The sequence below is a fragment of the Meles meles genome, chromosome 1 (genome assembly GCF_922984935.1).
Source record: "Meles meles chromosome 1, mMelMel3.1 paternal haplotype, whole genome shotgun sequence".
Classification (NCBI taxonomy): Eukaryota; Metazoa; Chordata; class Mammalia; order Carnivora; family Mustelidae; genus Meles; species Meles meles.
In genome coordinates this window covers 2796591-2812919 of record NC_060066.1, presented here as the reverse complement: position 1 = coordinate 2812919, position 16329 = coordinate 2796591, and the positions used below count along the sequence as shown (strand labels likewise).

The window sequence follows — 16329 nt, the reverse complement described above, 5'->3', positions numbered from 1 at the left end:
CTGTGCTAACAACGTGATTTCTGGTGGAGCCTCGGGCCATGCACAATACCAGCTTGATTTCCGGAGGGACTGCAGACTAAACTCGGCCATGCAGCTGGCAAGTGCCTATGGGACAACCCCCCAATAAATATCCGGGACGCCAAGGCTCGGGTGAGTTTCCCCACTGGCAGCATCCGTGCTGGGAGGAGTCCGCGCACCGGCACGGGGAGAAGACGACGAGAAGCTCCTGCTGCTCCTCCCTGGACTAGGCCCTGTGCCTTTCCCCCGCTGACCGCCGCCTGCATCCTCGCCCTGTAATGAACCATGTTCAGGAGTGTAATGGCTTGTCAGAGTTCTGTGAGTCCTTCTACTGAGCCACAGAACGTGCAGGGAGTCGCAGGGGCCTCCCAGACTCCAGGTCTTCATGATTTACAACGTATTTTCACCAACGGTACAGCAGTGTTTCTCCAGCTTGAGGGGATGCTCGTTTAAAACGCAGGTGACTGGCTTCCACATCAGGAATGGTAATTCAACATCGCTGTGGGATGATACCATCACGTTGGTTTTAATCATGAGGGGGTCAGGTGGGGGGGCAGGGCAGAAGGAGACAGAGAATCCCAAGCAGACTCCACACTGGGCACAGACCTGGACATGGGGCCGGATCTCATGACCCTGAGATCATGACCCAAGCTGAAAACAAGAGTAGGACACTTAACTGACTGCGGCGCCCGTTTGCGTCTCTCACACACACACGGTCCTCGGTGACTCTTACAGACACTACTTTCAGGACCACTGATACACCCAAAAGCTTCCTGGGGAAGTGACCATCTTTTTCTTTTTTAACTTAATTTATTTACTTATGTAATCTCTACATACAAAGTGAGGCTCAAACTCACAACCCCAGGATCAAGAATCACACGCTCCACCACTGGGCCAGGCAGGCACCCAGGATGTCGTCGTCTTTTTTTTTTAATATTTTTTTATTTATTTACTTGACAGAGATCACAAGTAGGCAGAGAGGCAGACAGAGAGGGGGAGGGAAGCAGGCTCCCCACAGAGCAGAGAGCCTGATGCGGGGCTCGATCCCAGGACCCTGGGATCATGACCTGAGCCAAAGGCAGAGGCTTTAACCCAATGGGCCAGGCAGGCACCCAGGACTGTCTTCTTCTTCTTCTTCTTTTATTTATTTTTCTTAATTTGTTAGTTGTTTATTTATCAAGACAAACTATTCCATAGCCCAATATTCATGCTTCATAGTTCAGGAACATAGGTCAGTGACAAACTTCAATTGAACTCAACCCAAAGAAATTCTTTATATTCCCAAATCACTTTGCACTCTGAAAGATACCAGCCCTCCTCATCTCCTCAAAATCTTTCCTGGAATCGTAGTTTCTGTAGAAATCTGCACATGCCTTCTTTCTTGGTTCGGCCACAGCAAACTTACAGAAAGCTGCACTCCCCAGGGATACAACGAAGGCTCCAACAACATGAAATCGCAGACGCTTGGCCAGAAGGCCTCGCATCTGAGGTTTCGTCAAAGCCCTGGAAGTCATGGTAGTTATTCTCCTCTACACCAACCCCGGACTGTCTTCTTAACGGATCCCCGCCATGGCAGATGCTCAGGAGTCAGGAGTGACTCATGAGAACGCCTGAAGTTTGGTAGGTAAGTGTGCAGAGCATCGTTAGTTTTCTGAAACTCAGACTACATACATGTGTGAGATGTGTCACTTCTCAAACACCCACAATAACGCAGAAATAAATAACTAAATGCAAACCACACATTACTTGGATACAGTTCGAGCAACGGATAGACTCAGTGGTGTCCACTTCTTACCCACTTTCCAACTGCATCAATTTTTTTCAAGCTCCTGACAGTTAATAGGAAACTGGAGTTTTACAAGCTGTCTTCACACTCTTCTCTTCTACTCAAAAGATCACCAGCGAGCTCAGAGTCAAGACGGCCGAGAGTGTCTTGCGAGTCCTCCTCCGTCGCTATCCAACAGCCATTCATCCTCTCTGGGTTACTTCCTCAGCTCTAAAGTGGGAGCCCCGAACCCGACGATCCCTAAATTTAGATCAACCTCTAAAATCCTAGACTATCTGAAACAAAAATAAAGGAGGCAAACACCCAGTGGAAAAGTTTAAAACTTCCAATGAAATGGTCGAAAGGGCAGAGTCAAAGACAAACATTAACTCTTCAGCAGCCAAACGCTCCGGCCTGACCCATCCAACACTCCTACGTAGACCACCTGCATCTAAGCTGAGTCACTCCTGCTACCTCTGTCACCAGGTCAAGTCCTTGGAACACAACCACGGTATTTTTCCAAAGCAAAAAGCAAAGCCTTCTCTGCCACGACACAGACAAGGGGATTCCAAACATTTCGCCGACACTGCAATCACAATTGTCCCCAGTCTGAACTCTTAAGGGTACTATCTTACACAGCCTGGGGTTTTCACGTCTAACATCCACACCATCACTGAATTCCATCATTTCTTCTATCTTTGCCACCCATGACACTTGGCCCTTAATGGAGATCACAGTTATGCTCAAGAGGAGAAGGAAACTTTCTCAGACATAAAGCCATTTCCAAACCCTCCCCTCTAAGAGCCACCTTCTACAGGGCAGGCACGTATCACCAAAACCAGCCGCTCTCTGCGGGGACTGCGACAACCAGTTCGTCTGCGCTTCCGACGTTACACTAATGCTGACGTCAGACGCGCACCAACGCGCTCTGGACTCCAGAACAGCACACTAATCTGCTGGCCGGAGCGGGAGCCGCCCGGGGCTCCTCCCGCACTTGTCCAAGAGCCAACTGTGACAGTGTGCGGTAGGGCCTGTCTTACCACTACGAACCAGCAAACGCGTCTGAGCGGACAGAAAACTACGCTCCTTTCCGGAACCGACCGGCCGACTAAAAGTGGCACTGGTCATCTCGCAGAGCCACGGGACCGTGAAGACCGGCCTGGCCGTTCATGAACTGTCGCTCCCTCTAGTGCACGAAAGCCGTGTTGAAACCCAGGCCAATCAGAGTCCCAGACAGCTGGCTGGCCTTCTGTGTACCAACACTTGTCGGCTCTCTTGGAGGGCAGCGGAGGCCAGGGGAGACACCTCCACCGCGGGCAGGTAGCATTCGGTTGCGATAGTCGGGCTTCGGCCACAGCTTCACGGGTCTGTTCCGTGCAGCGGTCCATGATGTGGTACACTCAAAGTGGAAGTCCTGAGATTTGGAGGCTTAGCCTTCCTTACAGCTCGCACCCGTGCAGAATGTCAGGTGTCTAAAGTCTAATAACAAGGAGTGCCCCTCCTTGGGGTTGGGCTCACTTTGATAATGGGACGAAAGCCCAAGCATTCCTACCCCAAGAAAATAACTCGTGCGCGTACACACAATTCTGCTCACCATTTCTGGGGTTCATGGACCTAGGAGAAAGCATTTCCTCCTTAAGCAACAGTCTGATCGGCAAGCACCTAGGAACAGAAAGATCTTCAGGTCCTTCCACCACGGGAGGAATCTGGGAGCCACCCTGGAAGGGCTCCGCACACCCCCTTGCTCGGCTCTGCCTCTTCATTGCCCTGGTCAGAGCCTGGAGACGGACGAGAAACAGGCCTCCAGTCACCCTCTCTCCAGTTCCTCAGTCATGCCCTTAAGTGAGACCTTCTTCCCTCGTGTGTACAACATAATTGTGTAATTAAAGGAACACAGGCTGTTCAACTGGACCATGTGAACTTTGCCCATCACTTTACTAGCTGGGCGACAGACACCAGGCAGCCGTTCCCTCAGTGACAAGGGTCAGGTTTCTCCCCTTCCGAAGTGCATTACTGCAACACCTCCCTGCCCCACTCTGGTCCTGACGTAGCCGCCCTCCTGCCACACGAATCTGCTCCTGTCAGAGTCAACCACATGCCGCTCGGCCAACAGTATCAACCCCCTCCGGCTCCACCCAACCCCTTCCGCACTCCTAAACGCTGGTAAAAACTCTCAGTCCCACACGCCCCAGCGCTCACACCTCTGTGCTTTTACAGGGGGCATGTCCTCCACAAGGCCCCGCCTGCTGCCCACGTACCATTCAATTTCTCCAGATCCCTGCACACAGCCAGACCTGCGGAGGTCACAGCGTCTGGTCCACAGCCCATTTTGTATGGTTCCTGGGCTGATAAAGGCTTTTACCTTTTTAAAGAGTTGTTAGGAAAAAAAAAAAAAAATTGACAGGCCCTATGTGGCCTACAAAGCCTGAAATGTTTACTATCTGACCTTGAACAGAGACAGTATGCTGACCTCGGGGCTTGACCGTGACCTGGGACATGCCCTCCAGGTCCTCAGAGCACCCTGAGTGCATTACTCCACTCCTGTCTTGCCCCGGGAAGACAGCTATTTAATACCGCCGGCTCTCCATCGACCAGGTCCACTCACACACAGATTTTTTCAATACACGCCACACAGTAAATGCATTTTCTCCTGCTTTTCTTAACATCCTCTTTTCTCTAGCTGACTTTTTTATAATACAGTATATAACACACACAAAAAATGAGTGTTAACTGTGGGGGGGTCCAGCCGCCTGCACTGGTCAAGGGTCAACCGTGCCAGCGCACGTGCACACGACCCCACGCAGCGCCAGCACCCAGAGCCTCGAAAATGGCAGATGCCAGGCTGAAGAGCTACAGACAGTATCAGATGCCACGGGACTGAAGGCGAAGCACCGATATTCTAACCTCCACCTTCTGTTTCCTAGCTAAGATGCTCTTTGTTGTTGTTTTTTTTTAAAGATTTCATTTATTTATTTGACAGAAAGAGATCACAAGTAGACAGAGAGGCAGACAGAGAGAGAGGGAAGCAGGCTCCCCGCTGAGCAGAGAGCCCGATGTGGGACTCGATCCCAGGACCCCGAGATCATGACCTGAGCCGAAGGCAGAGGCTTAATCCACTGAGCCACCCAAGCGCCCTAAGATGCTCTTTGTTAGAAAGATCTGCCTCTCTACAAAACTACAATACCCTGACAACTTCAACTACGAACACCTGAGACTTTAGCTAAGGGTAAAACTTAAATTTCTGACTCATTATTTAATTTTGATAATTTTCAGTTAATGCTACTCTTCACAAACAAAACAAAAATGAAACAGACGCCCCAAGTAAGCACTAGGCAGATCAGCACTTAGTGGCTTTCTACTCAGTGCGCCCCGCCCCCATGATGCCGCCTGTACCAGTGTGAGAGCCCACAGCTCACCTCACGGACAGGCTCCACAATGAGCCTATCGAAGAGGCTCAATCGCCTGTCTAGCTGTCCCAGCTCTAGGCCGACTCCAGAGACAGTCGAACTTGAAGCATCGTGGACACCTGGATTGGTGGTTCTCCAAAGCGGACACACGCACCGTTGCAAGGCCCTGATGAGGTTCTCAAGAGTCCGGCCAGCACCGTGTAACAGAACACTCCAGTGATGACAGCGTCCATCTCTGCCCTGCCCAGCCTGGTAGCCACTAGCCACACCTGCACGCTGAGCACCCGAAGTGGGGCTGGTGTGACTATCCAACAGAACTTTTAATTTTATTTAATTTTGATCTAAAGAGCCACACACGGCTAACAGCGACTACAGGAGACACAGATCCCAGTCTAGACTCTAAACACTGGAGTGAAATGGAAAAGAACTTCCTCTGGCTCCTTAACTACAGGCTATGTTATCAGGCCCAATCCTCCCCCGAAAAAGACTAAAAAAGATGGACAGAGTATTTTTAAAAATCTTAAAATCAACCAGAAACTGACAAGAAAATAAGGAAATACCAGGCCAAAATAAAAGTGAAATCAGGAACCCAAAGAGATCAACAAGCACAGAAACCACCTTTGTCCTTAAGTCATTTGCCAATTCTGAAAGTTTTCAACTTTCATTTTTACAACCACGCGGGGAAAGAGGAATAGGAATCAAAAGCTGGGTTCCTTAGGGTGTCGAACCAAAAACCCTACCTCAACAAGCAGGACCCTAAAGGCTACAAAGCTCCAGATAAGAGAAACCAGAGGCGAATCATCTCTCCAGTAAAATGACAGCATTGGGTGGTCCAAAACCTCATGCCTTAACCTTGCTTTAAGGTGATTCCCAAACTGGTTGAAGCAAAAAAGGAAAAAAAAAAAAAAAGCTCTCTGGGAGGCGCTACATCTTTGTTCTATGCCTCAAAAGAGTCGTACAAATAATCAGAATTAAATTAAGAATCCTACAAATAATATCTCACACCATTAAAAAAAAAAAGTATCTCAAAATGAATCACAGACCTAAATGTAAAACCTGAAACTTTTCCAGATGGCGGATGGAGGGAAACAGGAAAAAACCTTTGTGACCTAGGATTAGGCAATGATTTTTTTTTTTAAAGGCAATGATTTCTTAACTACGACACCAAACAAGCACACGCCAGGGGTGCCTGGGTGGCTCAGTCGGTTAAGTATCTGTCTTCGACTCGGGTCATGATCTCAGGGTGTGGGGAAGGAGCCCCGAGTTGCGCTCCCTGGTCGGTGGGAGCCTGCTTCCTCCTCTCTCTCTGCCCCTGCTTGTGCTCTCGCTTTCTCTCTCCCAAATAAAATCAATCTTAAAAAAAAAAAAAAACTTAAAAAAAAAGCAGTCCATAAAACAACAAACTGATGAGCCATCATCAAAATGTTTAACTGTTGCTCTTCAAGGCCCTGTTAGGAGAATGCCAAACACGGGAGGCCAGGGTGGCACAGTCGGTTGAGCGCAACCGACTGCCCAACTCTTCGTTTCAGCTCAGGTCATGATCTCAGGGTCGTGGGATCAAGCCCCACGTGGGACTCCATGTTCAGCGTGGAGTCTGGTTGAGACACACACTCTCCCCCGCTCTGTCCCTCCCCAACCCCACATGCAATCTCTCGAAATAAATTGTTTTTAAAAAGAGAGAGAGAGGGCTACCTGGGTGGCTCAGTCGGGTGAACGTCTATCTTCAGCTCAGGTCATGATCTCAGAGTCCTGGGGGCGAGTCCTCCATCAGGCTCCCTGCTCCGTGGGGAGTCTGCTTGTCCCTCTGCCTGTGCCCCTCCCCAACCCCCACTCCTGCTCTCTCTCACCATCTCAAATAAATAAATAAAATCTTTAAAAGAGAAAGAGAATGCAAAAACAAGCCACAGCATGAGAGAAAAGCACAGCACACATCTGATAAAGACTTGTATCCAGAATACATAAAGAACCCACCAATAAGGAAAAAAAAATTTAATAGGCAAAATATTTGAACACCAAAGAATACATGGGTGGCAAAGAAGCATACGGGAAGATACTCAACATTATCAGGCATCTGGGAGACAAGTAAAACCACACCGGAGGACCCCTGCACACCTATGAGAACAGCCAGAGAGCTAAAAGACTAAGCATGCCCAACGGTGCTCCACACGAGAGCTTTCACACGAGCCTGCAGTGGGTGTAAAATGGTTCAGCCACTCTAGAACAGAGTCTGACACTTACTTTTTTTTTTTTAATGATTTTATTTATTTATTTGAGAGAGAGAGAGACAGGGAAGGAACGCAAGCAGGGGGAGTGGGAGGAGGAGAAACAGGCTTCCCACTGAGCAGAGAGCCCGATGCGGGGCTCAATTCCGGGAACTGAGATCATGACCTGAGCCGAAGGCAGATGCTTAACCAGTCGACTTTTTTAAAAACACTTTCTTTTTTTTTTTTTTTTTAAAGATTTTTTTTATTTATTTATTTGACAGAGAGAGAGATCACAAGTAGGCAGAGAGGCAGGCAGAGAGAGAGGAGGAAGCAGGCTCCCCGCGGAGCAGAGAACCCGATGCGGGGCTCGATCCCAGGACCCTGAGATCATGACCTGAGCCGAAGGCAGCGGCTTAATCCACTGAGCCACCCAGGCGCCCCAAAAACACTTTCTTAAAAAGCCAAACACACACCAGGGCCCCTGGGTGGCTCAGTGGGTTAAAGCCTCTGCCTTCGGCTCAGGTCATGATCTCAGGGTCCTGGGATCGAGCCCCTCATCGGGCGCTCTGCTCCGTGGGGAGCCTGCTTCCTCCTCTCTCTCTCTGCCTGCCTCTCTGCCTACTTGTGATCTCTCTCTGTCAAATAAATTAAAAAAAAAAAAAAAACCCAAACACACACCTACCACGTGATCCAGCTGTTCCAGTGCGCAACCCAACCATTCCTGAGAGAAATCAAAGCCTGTGTTCACGCAGAAAGACTTGAACAGTCATTCAAAGGCTTTATTTGTAGGAAGTGGAAATCAGGAATGACTCTCCACACTCTGATCCCATTCGATGTCATCCCAAGCAACATCAGGAAGAAATTTTTTGGAAGTGAGCAAGTGATTCTAAAACAGACACGGATCCGCAGAGGGTCAAGGACAGTCAAGGTATGCCTCCAGAGGAACCAAGCGGGAAGAGTTCCGCCGCAGGACTCAGGATAAAACTGAAAGAACGGAGGCAGCTTAAACTGGGCAGTGCCAGTGGAATCCAAGAGAGTCCAAGATGCATACACACAAGGACCGTTCGTTCACAAGAAAGGGGGCACCGCGCAGAGTTGAGGGGAAGATGCTCTTTTCAGTAAGAGGTGTTGGGACGGCGGGATGTCCACGTGCTCACGCAGCTGGATCCCGTCTTCAGACCCTACACCCACAGCAACTCCGAGAGAACTAGAAAGGTAAAGGTTGAAAGCGAAAGTGTAGAGCACTTAGAGAGTAAACGGGGAGTCAGTTCATGACCCATCCATGCCCCGGATTAAACTTAAAAACTTCTCTTCAGTAAACACAACAACACCGCATCAGTGACACTGCATATGCCAACGTGGGAAGGGAGCAGCAACATACACGAGCAACAAAGAACGTGTGTCTGAGTATATAAAGCCCTCAAATCAATTTAAAAATGATCTAACGGGAAAATACGGGCACTTCGTAAAACCAGTGAACCCGAATGGCCGGTAAATGTATAAAAAGATGTGCAACCTCACTGTGGCCAGGGAAAGGCTATTTAAAACCACAAGGCAGCAACACAACAGAAACCACCAGAAGGGGTGGGGCGGGGAGACTGACGCGAGACCAGAGGGGCTGAAGCAGTCACCAGAGAAGAGCAACCGGAGAGGCAGCCCCTGAGCGCTGCTCCAGGCCCGGCGCTCTGACATACGTGGAATGGGGTCACAGTCTACAACCGACGATAAACGCTAACTTGTAACCCCAGCTGACCCATACAAGGTAAAGAAGTTGTTCCGGATCACTGCTTCCCACCAGCTCCTTCCCTTTATCTTCTCCACCACGGAGCCGCACCACTAACCCAAGTCTGATGCAGCCCAGAGGAGGGACATGGGAACAGCCTTTGTGCTCTGGGCTGCAATCAGGCACAGTCAAGCCCACCGGGTCCTTCCCTAATTCCTCTTCTCTGCCTTAGCAGCAACCTTCATGTACTTAAGGACAAGACCCCCTCGGCAGGAGCACAGACTCCTCTTCAATCCTAAACCAATCACTGACGGCCAACCCACTGTGGCGGTGGGAGGAAGCCACGAAGGCCCCGCGGATACGCACGGAATGACAGACGCCGTGTCCCCGAGCTCACAATCCTCTGTGTGCCTACAGGTGCGTCCAACTCTGCAGCAGACACAGGAGACAGCAAGCACATCACCAACCCCGTCTTTGAACACTTTCATCTAGCTCAGGTCTTAGGGAATAAATAAAGGACAAAGGCAAAACAGTGCGTATTCAATTTCGATATGACTTTCATGCTAGGGCTAGAATCGATTCACACAGAAGAGCTTCAGCAGTCACCCCAAGGCTTGGAGATCCTCCTGACTCCAGTGTAAGCGAGACACTCTCTCGGCACCAAAGCAAAACCACCAGCCAACTCGTGCCTTGAGCACCCACACGTACACACTCTCCTGCTGTTTGCCAAAAACCTCAAGTCTGGGGCCACACAAACTGCTCTTTCAGTGCAAAGTTACTTACTTAAAATCCAAACCAAGATTCAAAAGAATTAAATGACCTCAGCATAAAACATTTAAAATCCCTCAACAAAATTAGTTGTGAGGTCTTCCCAAGACTCTACAAATCCTAAAAACCACACTCCGGAGTCCTGAGGCGAAGGCAGTCTCATTAGCAAATGGAAGCGGTCAGAAGCCACCCGCTACCTCTGCCATTCACCACCGAGTCCCGCCGGCTACCTCCTGCCTGTCGCTGGAACAGTCTGTGGCAGCAGCTCAGACGGGACTCCGGGGCCACAAAAGCTCTGCACAGCAAGCCAACACCGCCTGCGGGGCCCCAGCCCCAGAGTCTGGTTCGGAGGTCGGAGGAGGGGCACGGGCATCTGCGTTGCTAACCAGTTCAAGCGACGGTGACGCAACCAAACTTCGCCAGCCGCCGTGAACAGCCAGGTCACCGGTTTACCAGGAGTGTGCGTGGGCTTCCCTCACAGCAAGCAAGACTAACGGGGAACTGCTGAGGAAGAACAAATGACTCCTGTTTTTTTACCCAAATACTGACTTCTCCTGCCTGAGTGAAGGTTAAGTGACCTGTCGCTCAAAACGTTGCTCTGAACAACAACGTAGCAGTGAAAGGCTCCAGGCCCGTCACGGAAGGCTGGAGTGCGGCGGAACTGACAGCGTCAGGAAGCTGCATTTCTAAAGATGGTTTCAGGGTGGAATGTAAAACCCTTGTAAAGTACGCGATGAATCCAACTGATCTGTAAAAGACACATTACAGCTCCCAGACCAGTCATCAAGGATCCTGCGTGAATCCCACTCACCCTGTGCCGCCCTGAGCAACTTCCTATGACTTCAGAACACAGAATGAGTCCTAACGAACACAGGACCAACTCCTACAAAATCAATTTCTAGAAAAAAAACATTTGAGAACCGTAAAGGGACAGAGAAATGTTTTTCCCCCAGCTCAAGACACAAATACGGAATGCATAAAATCATTTCAGCTCACTCTTCCGTCCATCAAAGACAAATACAGGGTGCTTTGGTCACAAGTAGACCCCACAAGCCTCCACCATTCACAGCAGAATCCAACGCGCCAGATGGCACGACTTTCAAGATAGAATATGGAGGCAGAAAGGAGATCCTAGGCACAGAGAGCCAAAGATCCAACTTTTTAGGTTCTTCTGAGCCTCGGTTTTGGTCCACTGGCCCCAGACAAAGGAGTACAGAGTAGGTCAAGTCTTAAAAGCACGATGGAAAATTCTCAATCGGAGAATGAGCACATTCACTTCAGAAACATTTACAGAGCAGCAATGTGTTAGAGATTATAAATTCTAGGACGTACTGCAAGGGGATTAAACCTGAATGATAAATGTATAATTTACTTTTCCCTCACATTAGTCCTTGCTTCCCACGAAACTATATTCCTAAACACTGACATCCCCCCAGAAAAAGGCACCAATGAAACAACTCTAGATGTAGAGGTCGCTACAGCACAACTTTAACAAGAAGAAGCAGAGACCACCGCCCTACGCATTACGTATTTTTATTTAACAATTTTGAGTTAATTTAAAATAATTAAACAATTTTGGTATGTCCATTAAAGTGTTTACCTACACCACGCTGGCCACATCATAGCTTCATGATATGAAAGTGTCAGACTCAAACAGAAAACATAGTAATTTCAACTTTCCCAGACACAGTAATTATGCTTGCACGCGACTCACTCCCCCTTCAGAAGATCAGTGAGCCGACTGCTTCCCCAGTCCTGCCTAGTCCTAGAAGCTGCGCAGAAAGTTCAGCGGGTCTGGCCAACCAGGATCTGTCCCTTGCGGGCCAAGCCTGTCCCCACAGCAGGCTCCTCTAACTCCAAACAGCCAGTGTTTCGTCTGTAAAATGAGGACAGAAATAGCGCAACTCAATGGTTTTCATGAGGAACAGAGAGCACTCAGTGAGAGCACTCAGCTCAGGTCTGGCACGTTTCATCTCCCGGATTTAATTCGTCGGGAAAAAGGTAGGAACTCCTACCGACAACACACAGTACCCACACCGGTACCCGGTAACATTACATCTCTTCCCCATCAGCGGGAACATTCCCATGTATAACTTTAGTCACTTTTCTTGTTCTGAAAAGTGAGTTTACAGTAAGTAGTAACGTACATCAGTAAGATCTTGGCAGGATTATTTTAATTAAATTCAAAGTTCGCAAGGAAACAGCTTCAGGTCCTGACAAATAAGGAAACTTTGAGGTGATGCTACGAGATTCCTCCTTGGAGACGTTCAACTGCTAAAGAGTGGCAACAGTGCCGCTCAGGCGAAAACATCTATTTCATCCTTTCCTCTAAAAACCATTTCTTCGGTGTTTAGGCAAATCAGACCATAATTAACAGCATTTGCTAAAAATCCCATCTATCCTGACAGGTAGGCCTATCTGAATTTTATTTCCATGACAGAGCCTAGCAGAAACACCAAAACACCTGTGATAGACAGGAAGAGAGGGGCTTCTTCTGCTACTTTATTATCAGAAGCACATTTATTTATGTAGTTCTGAATGGTAAGATTTGGCACAATTCCTAGAAATTAATGCCAGAAAGTAGTAGATAGGAATTTCATTTCTCCTACACGAAGTTGCCTTTTGGTAGTCATGAAATGAAGGGGGGGAAAAAGCCTTGCCAAAATCTTAGTAAAGAGAAAAGGCATCAACGGTTCAAATAATCTATTACTAAACGTGGTTTTCAGCAGAGACGTTAAAAAACAACTTCCTAACGTAGCCAGCTGGGACAGCGGAACACAGGTACGCCCAAACAGGAGCCGGAACCACTCTCATCCTTTTCCACCAAGGATTGTTCTAAGGACACAGATGCAATTTCATATTTGAATGCTTACTGCATTCACAAACTTCCTGGAATTTATTACTACTGACTCAAATAAGGTCATTTACTTGGCCCAAGTTTTTAAAATTTGCATTTTAAATAACTTATACAGGCATCAGTAAAAATTCTCAAAGATCCCCACAGCAGTATTTTGTTAATTATTTAAGAGATTTTTAGTAAGGAGATACAGTAATGAAAATAAGTTCTTAAGCTAGAACTTTAAGGCAAAAGAAACTACTATAGAAACTAAACTTTACTCATTTATAAGCCAAAAAAACTCATTTTACAAATGACAAAAGTAATTTAACTTTTAATTATACTGAAATTTAAAACAAGATTTTAGCTGAAAACTAAACTGACAATGTTCAATTTCAAAAGTTAAAGATTTACACATTAAGACTCTGAATCTCTTTTGTTATGTCACTCTTAAGACAATTATTTTCTCAAAACTAACTTAAAAATACACTTAAAAGTACAGAAAAACAGGTTTCCATAAAATCTTTATAGAGAAGTGAACTAAGATCCTACTTCTCTAACTCAAAACTAACAACCAGTAAAGACTAGTAATTTTCAAAACAATTCTTTAATACACTATAGTGTATATACAGTACACAGAATATACTGCAATTTTTTCTGCAGGAAATAATCAGTATTTTTTTTAAAGGGGATACCTTTAACAATACAATTCTGTTATTTAGACAACTTCTCCAACTTCCTAGTGAGAAAAGTTCTGTGATTTGCTGAAGACCCCAATTTTAAGAATTGGGACATCAAGTTGTCATTTCCAGCCATGGGCGTGGAGCACTAAAGAAAGGATGTTAGAAGTGTTTTAACGATCCTCACTGCAGCTCCTAACTTCTGGTCTCCCCGGACACCCCAACACCATCACCCTCATGGAGCCTCACTCCTAATCTAACACAACTCACCTTCAGCAGACTGCCCCAACCTTAAATACGACATTTTGCATTCAATGCTTTATTTATCCAAGGACTTGCTTCCTGATGCGTCAGCGCCTCTGAACGTGCAGGTCCTTCTAGTGAGTGCCTAGACTCAAGTGTCGGGTGGGTCATGGTACACTTTAAGCAAGAGCAAGGAATTTTAAACAATCTCTTCCCAGTTTTCACTATTAAATTGGATTATTTGATAATCACTGGAAAGATACGACTCAGAATTAGGCATAGTTGATCTTGCCGCTTCTACAACATTTAGTACAGTAAAGTATTCAAGTCGCTAGTGGTAGGCCAAGTTAGTACCTGCCCTCCAAGGACAGCCACGTATAAAACAGTGTACTCCTGAAGACACCAGAACAGGGCGCCTGGCTGGCTCAGGGGGTTGGGCCTCTGCCTTCAGCTCAGGTCATGATTCCAGGGTCCTGGGATTGAGCCCTACATCAGGCTCTCTGCTCAGTGGGGAGCCTGCTTCCTTCTCTCTCTGCCTGCCTTTCTGCCTACTTGTGATCTCTGTCTGTCAAATAAATAAATAAAATTAAAAAAAAAAAAAAAACACCCCGGACCACAAACTTTAAAAGTTTCGTGGGTATAAATATTGCAGGATGTTAAAAATGATCTCCCAAGGGCCGCTGCACAAAGAATTTACCTACACTGTACCCCGACAAAAGCAAGGTGAATGCTAACTCCTAATGCACCTTCCAATCACTGGGCGGCGGGGTTCCCAGAGACACACACCTGACCAGCGCTCACAGACTCCTCGTGGCCCGTTTTACAGATCACTTATGGGGGGGAGGGGGGCTCTGCATTTCATCTAGAGCAGGAGCGGCCCATTTCCACAACCGTGACAGCGTTCCCGTACCAGGTAAGATCCCGGCGAGAGTCGTCTGGCCTGCGGACCCCTAAACTCTCAGGCGCCCGCAGCGACGGCGCATGTCCCCGTTCCCGGCCACTACAGTGTCACCATTATCCCGGGCTCCCGGCCGGACCCCAGCTGCAGGCGGGCCGTGCCAGAGCGACACAGTGTTGAAACGCCTCAAAAGAAACGTCTTCTTGCCCTCGGCGCACTAAGCGAGATCCCGCAGTTAATGAAAGCAAGTCACACGCGCACACACGCACACACACGCGCGCACACACGCACACCCTCCCCGGAGGAAGAAAGGAGCCCGAGACAGGGAACAGCGGGTCGTCCCCGCGCCGAAGCCGGCAGCGGGGCCGGGGGCTGGTCGGCCGGAGCGGAAACTTGGAGGCACAATGAGTCCACGAGGTCCCCGCGGCGACCGCCGGACAGCCCCGGGCCCAGGGAGTTGAGCGCCCGCAGCGGGGAAGCGCCCGACCCGTCCCGGGTTCGAGGCTCGCCCTCGCCCGGGAGTCCGAGGGCCAGGGAGTCCGCGTCCTGGGTCCCGGCGATCGCCGGGGTCCCCAAGGATTTCCCTCCACCTCCTCCTCCCTCTCTCCCTTTTGTTTTTGAGGCGATCGGCCCGCTCCCGAGGCGGCGGCCGGCCCCCCAAGCCCCGGCCCCCCAAGCCCCGGCCTCGAGCCCCCGCCTCTCCGACGCCCCGAACGCACCGCCCTCCCCGAGCCCCCGGGCCTTCTCCGGTCCCCTCGTCCCCCCGTTTACCCGGGCCCCGGCCTGCCCTCAGGCCGGCCTCCACCCTCGCCGTCCTCCCAGAACCCGCCCCCTCGCCGTCCCCGTCCCCGGCCTCCCCGGGGCCGCGGGCTCCCCACAGCCTCGTCCGCCCGCGCCCCCGGCCCGCCCGCGCCCGGCCCTCCCCACAGCGCCGGCCGCCCGGGCCCCTCCCTCGGCCTCCCCACGTCCTCGGCCTCCCGAGCCGCGCGCGGGAGGGGCCCGTCTCCGCCGCATCCGCCGCCCGGGCCGGCTGCTCGGCGCCGCTCGGCCCTCCGCCCGCCGGCCGCGGCCCTGCCAACCCCCAGCGCCGGGAGGCGGCCCGCCCGCCCGCGCCCCGGCCCCCACCCCGGCCCCGCACTCACTCGGACCGCGCTGGCGCCGGGAGGCGAGGGCAGACACTGCGAGGCGGCGCGGCGGACGCACGGGCGGCGCCCCCTCCCACGCCTCACGCCGCGGGCGCACAGCGGTCCCGGCCCGGCGGCGGCGGCGGCGGTGGTGGCGGCGGCAGCGGCGGGCTTGCGCCCTCGGGGCCGTGCTGCGTCGGCGCGGGCCGCGCGTGCGCGGCAACCAGCTGAGGCGCGCGACGCCGCCACGGCGCGCGCCCGGCCGCGTCCCCGCGCCGAGCTTCCGCCTCTCCGGAGGACCGGGCATGCGCTCGGCGGCCCGCGCATGCCCAGAACGCCACGGCGCCCGGTTCCCGGGACCGCGCAGGACCGCGGCGCTGGGCTTTCAGGGACTGCTCGCGGGCGTGGCGGCGGGTCCGGGGAGGCCTCGGCGCGGGGCGGCCCACCGGCGGCACTCTGGGCGGGCGGGGTCGGGCCCACCTCGGGAAAACCCTCCCCCCCGCCCTGCCTCCACAGCCCGGACGGGGCCCCTTGGCGGGGCCTCCCTCGCCGGCCGCCCTGCCGCCCGGCCCCAGGGCCCGAACCCGCGCGGTCGCGCCCCGCTGTGGGCCGGGGCCTGGCCCGAGTCCTCGCGGGGGTCCTTGCCAGGCTTCCCGCCCACCC

At 50.9% G+C, this 16329-nt stretch overlaps 1 protein-coding gene across 3 annotated transcripts in view; it reads right to left on the bottom strand.

Moving 5' to 3' along the window:
• Positions 1-15864, bottom strand: part of PTK2 (protein tyrosine kinase 2) — a 245726-nt gene extending 229862 nt beyond the window's left edge. For 2 of the 3 annotated variants that reach the window (XM_046001796.1, XM_046001805.1), the window contains exon 1: positions 15685-15864. The gene's annotated coding sequence lies outside the window, so the exon portion shown is untranslated. The remainder of the gene's footprint in view (positions 1-15684) is intronic. The other variant, XM_046001597.1, reaches the window with a different exon arrangement.
• Positions 15865-16329: the final 465 nt, after the last annotated feature.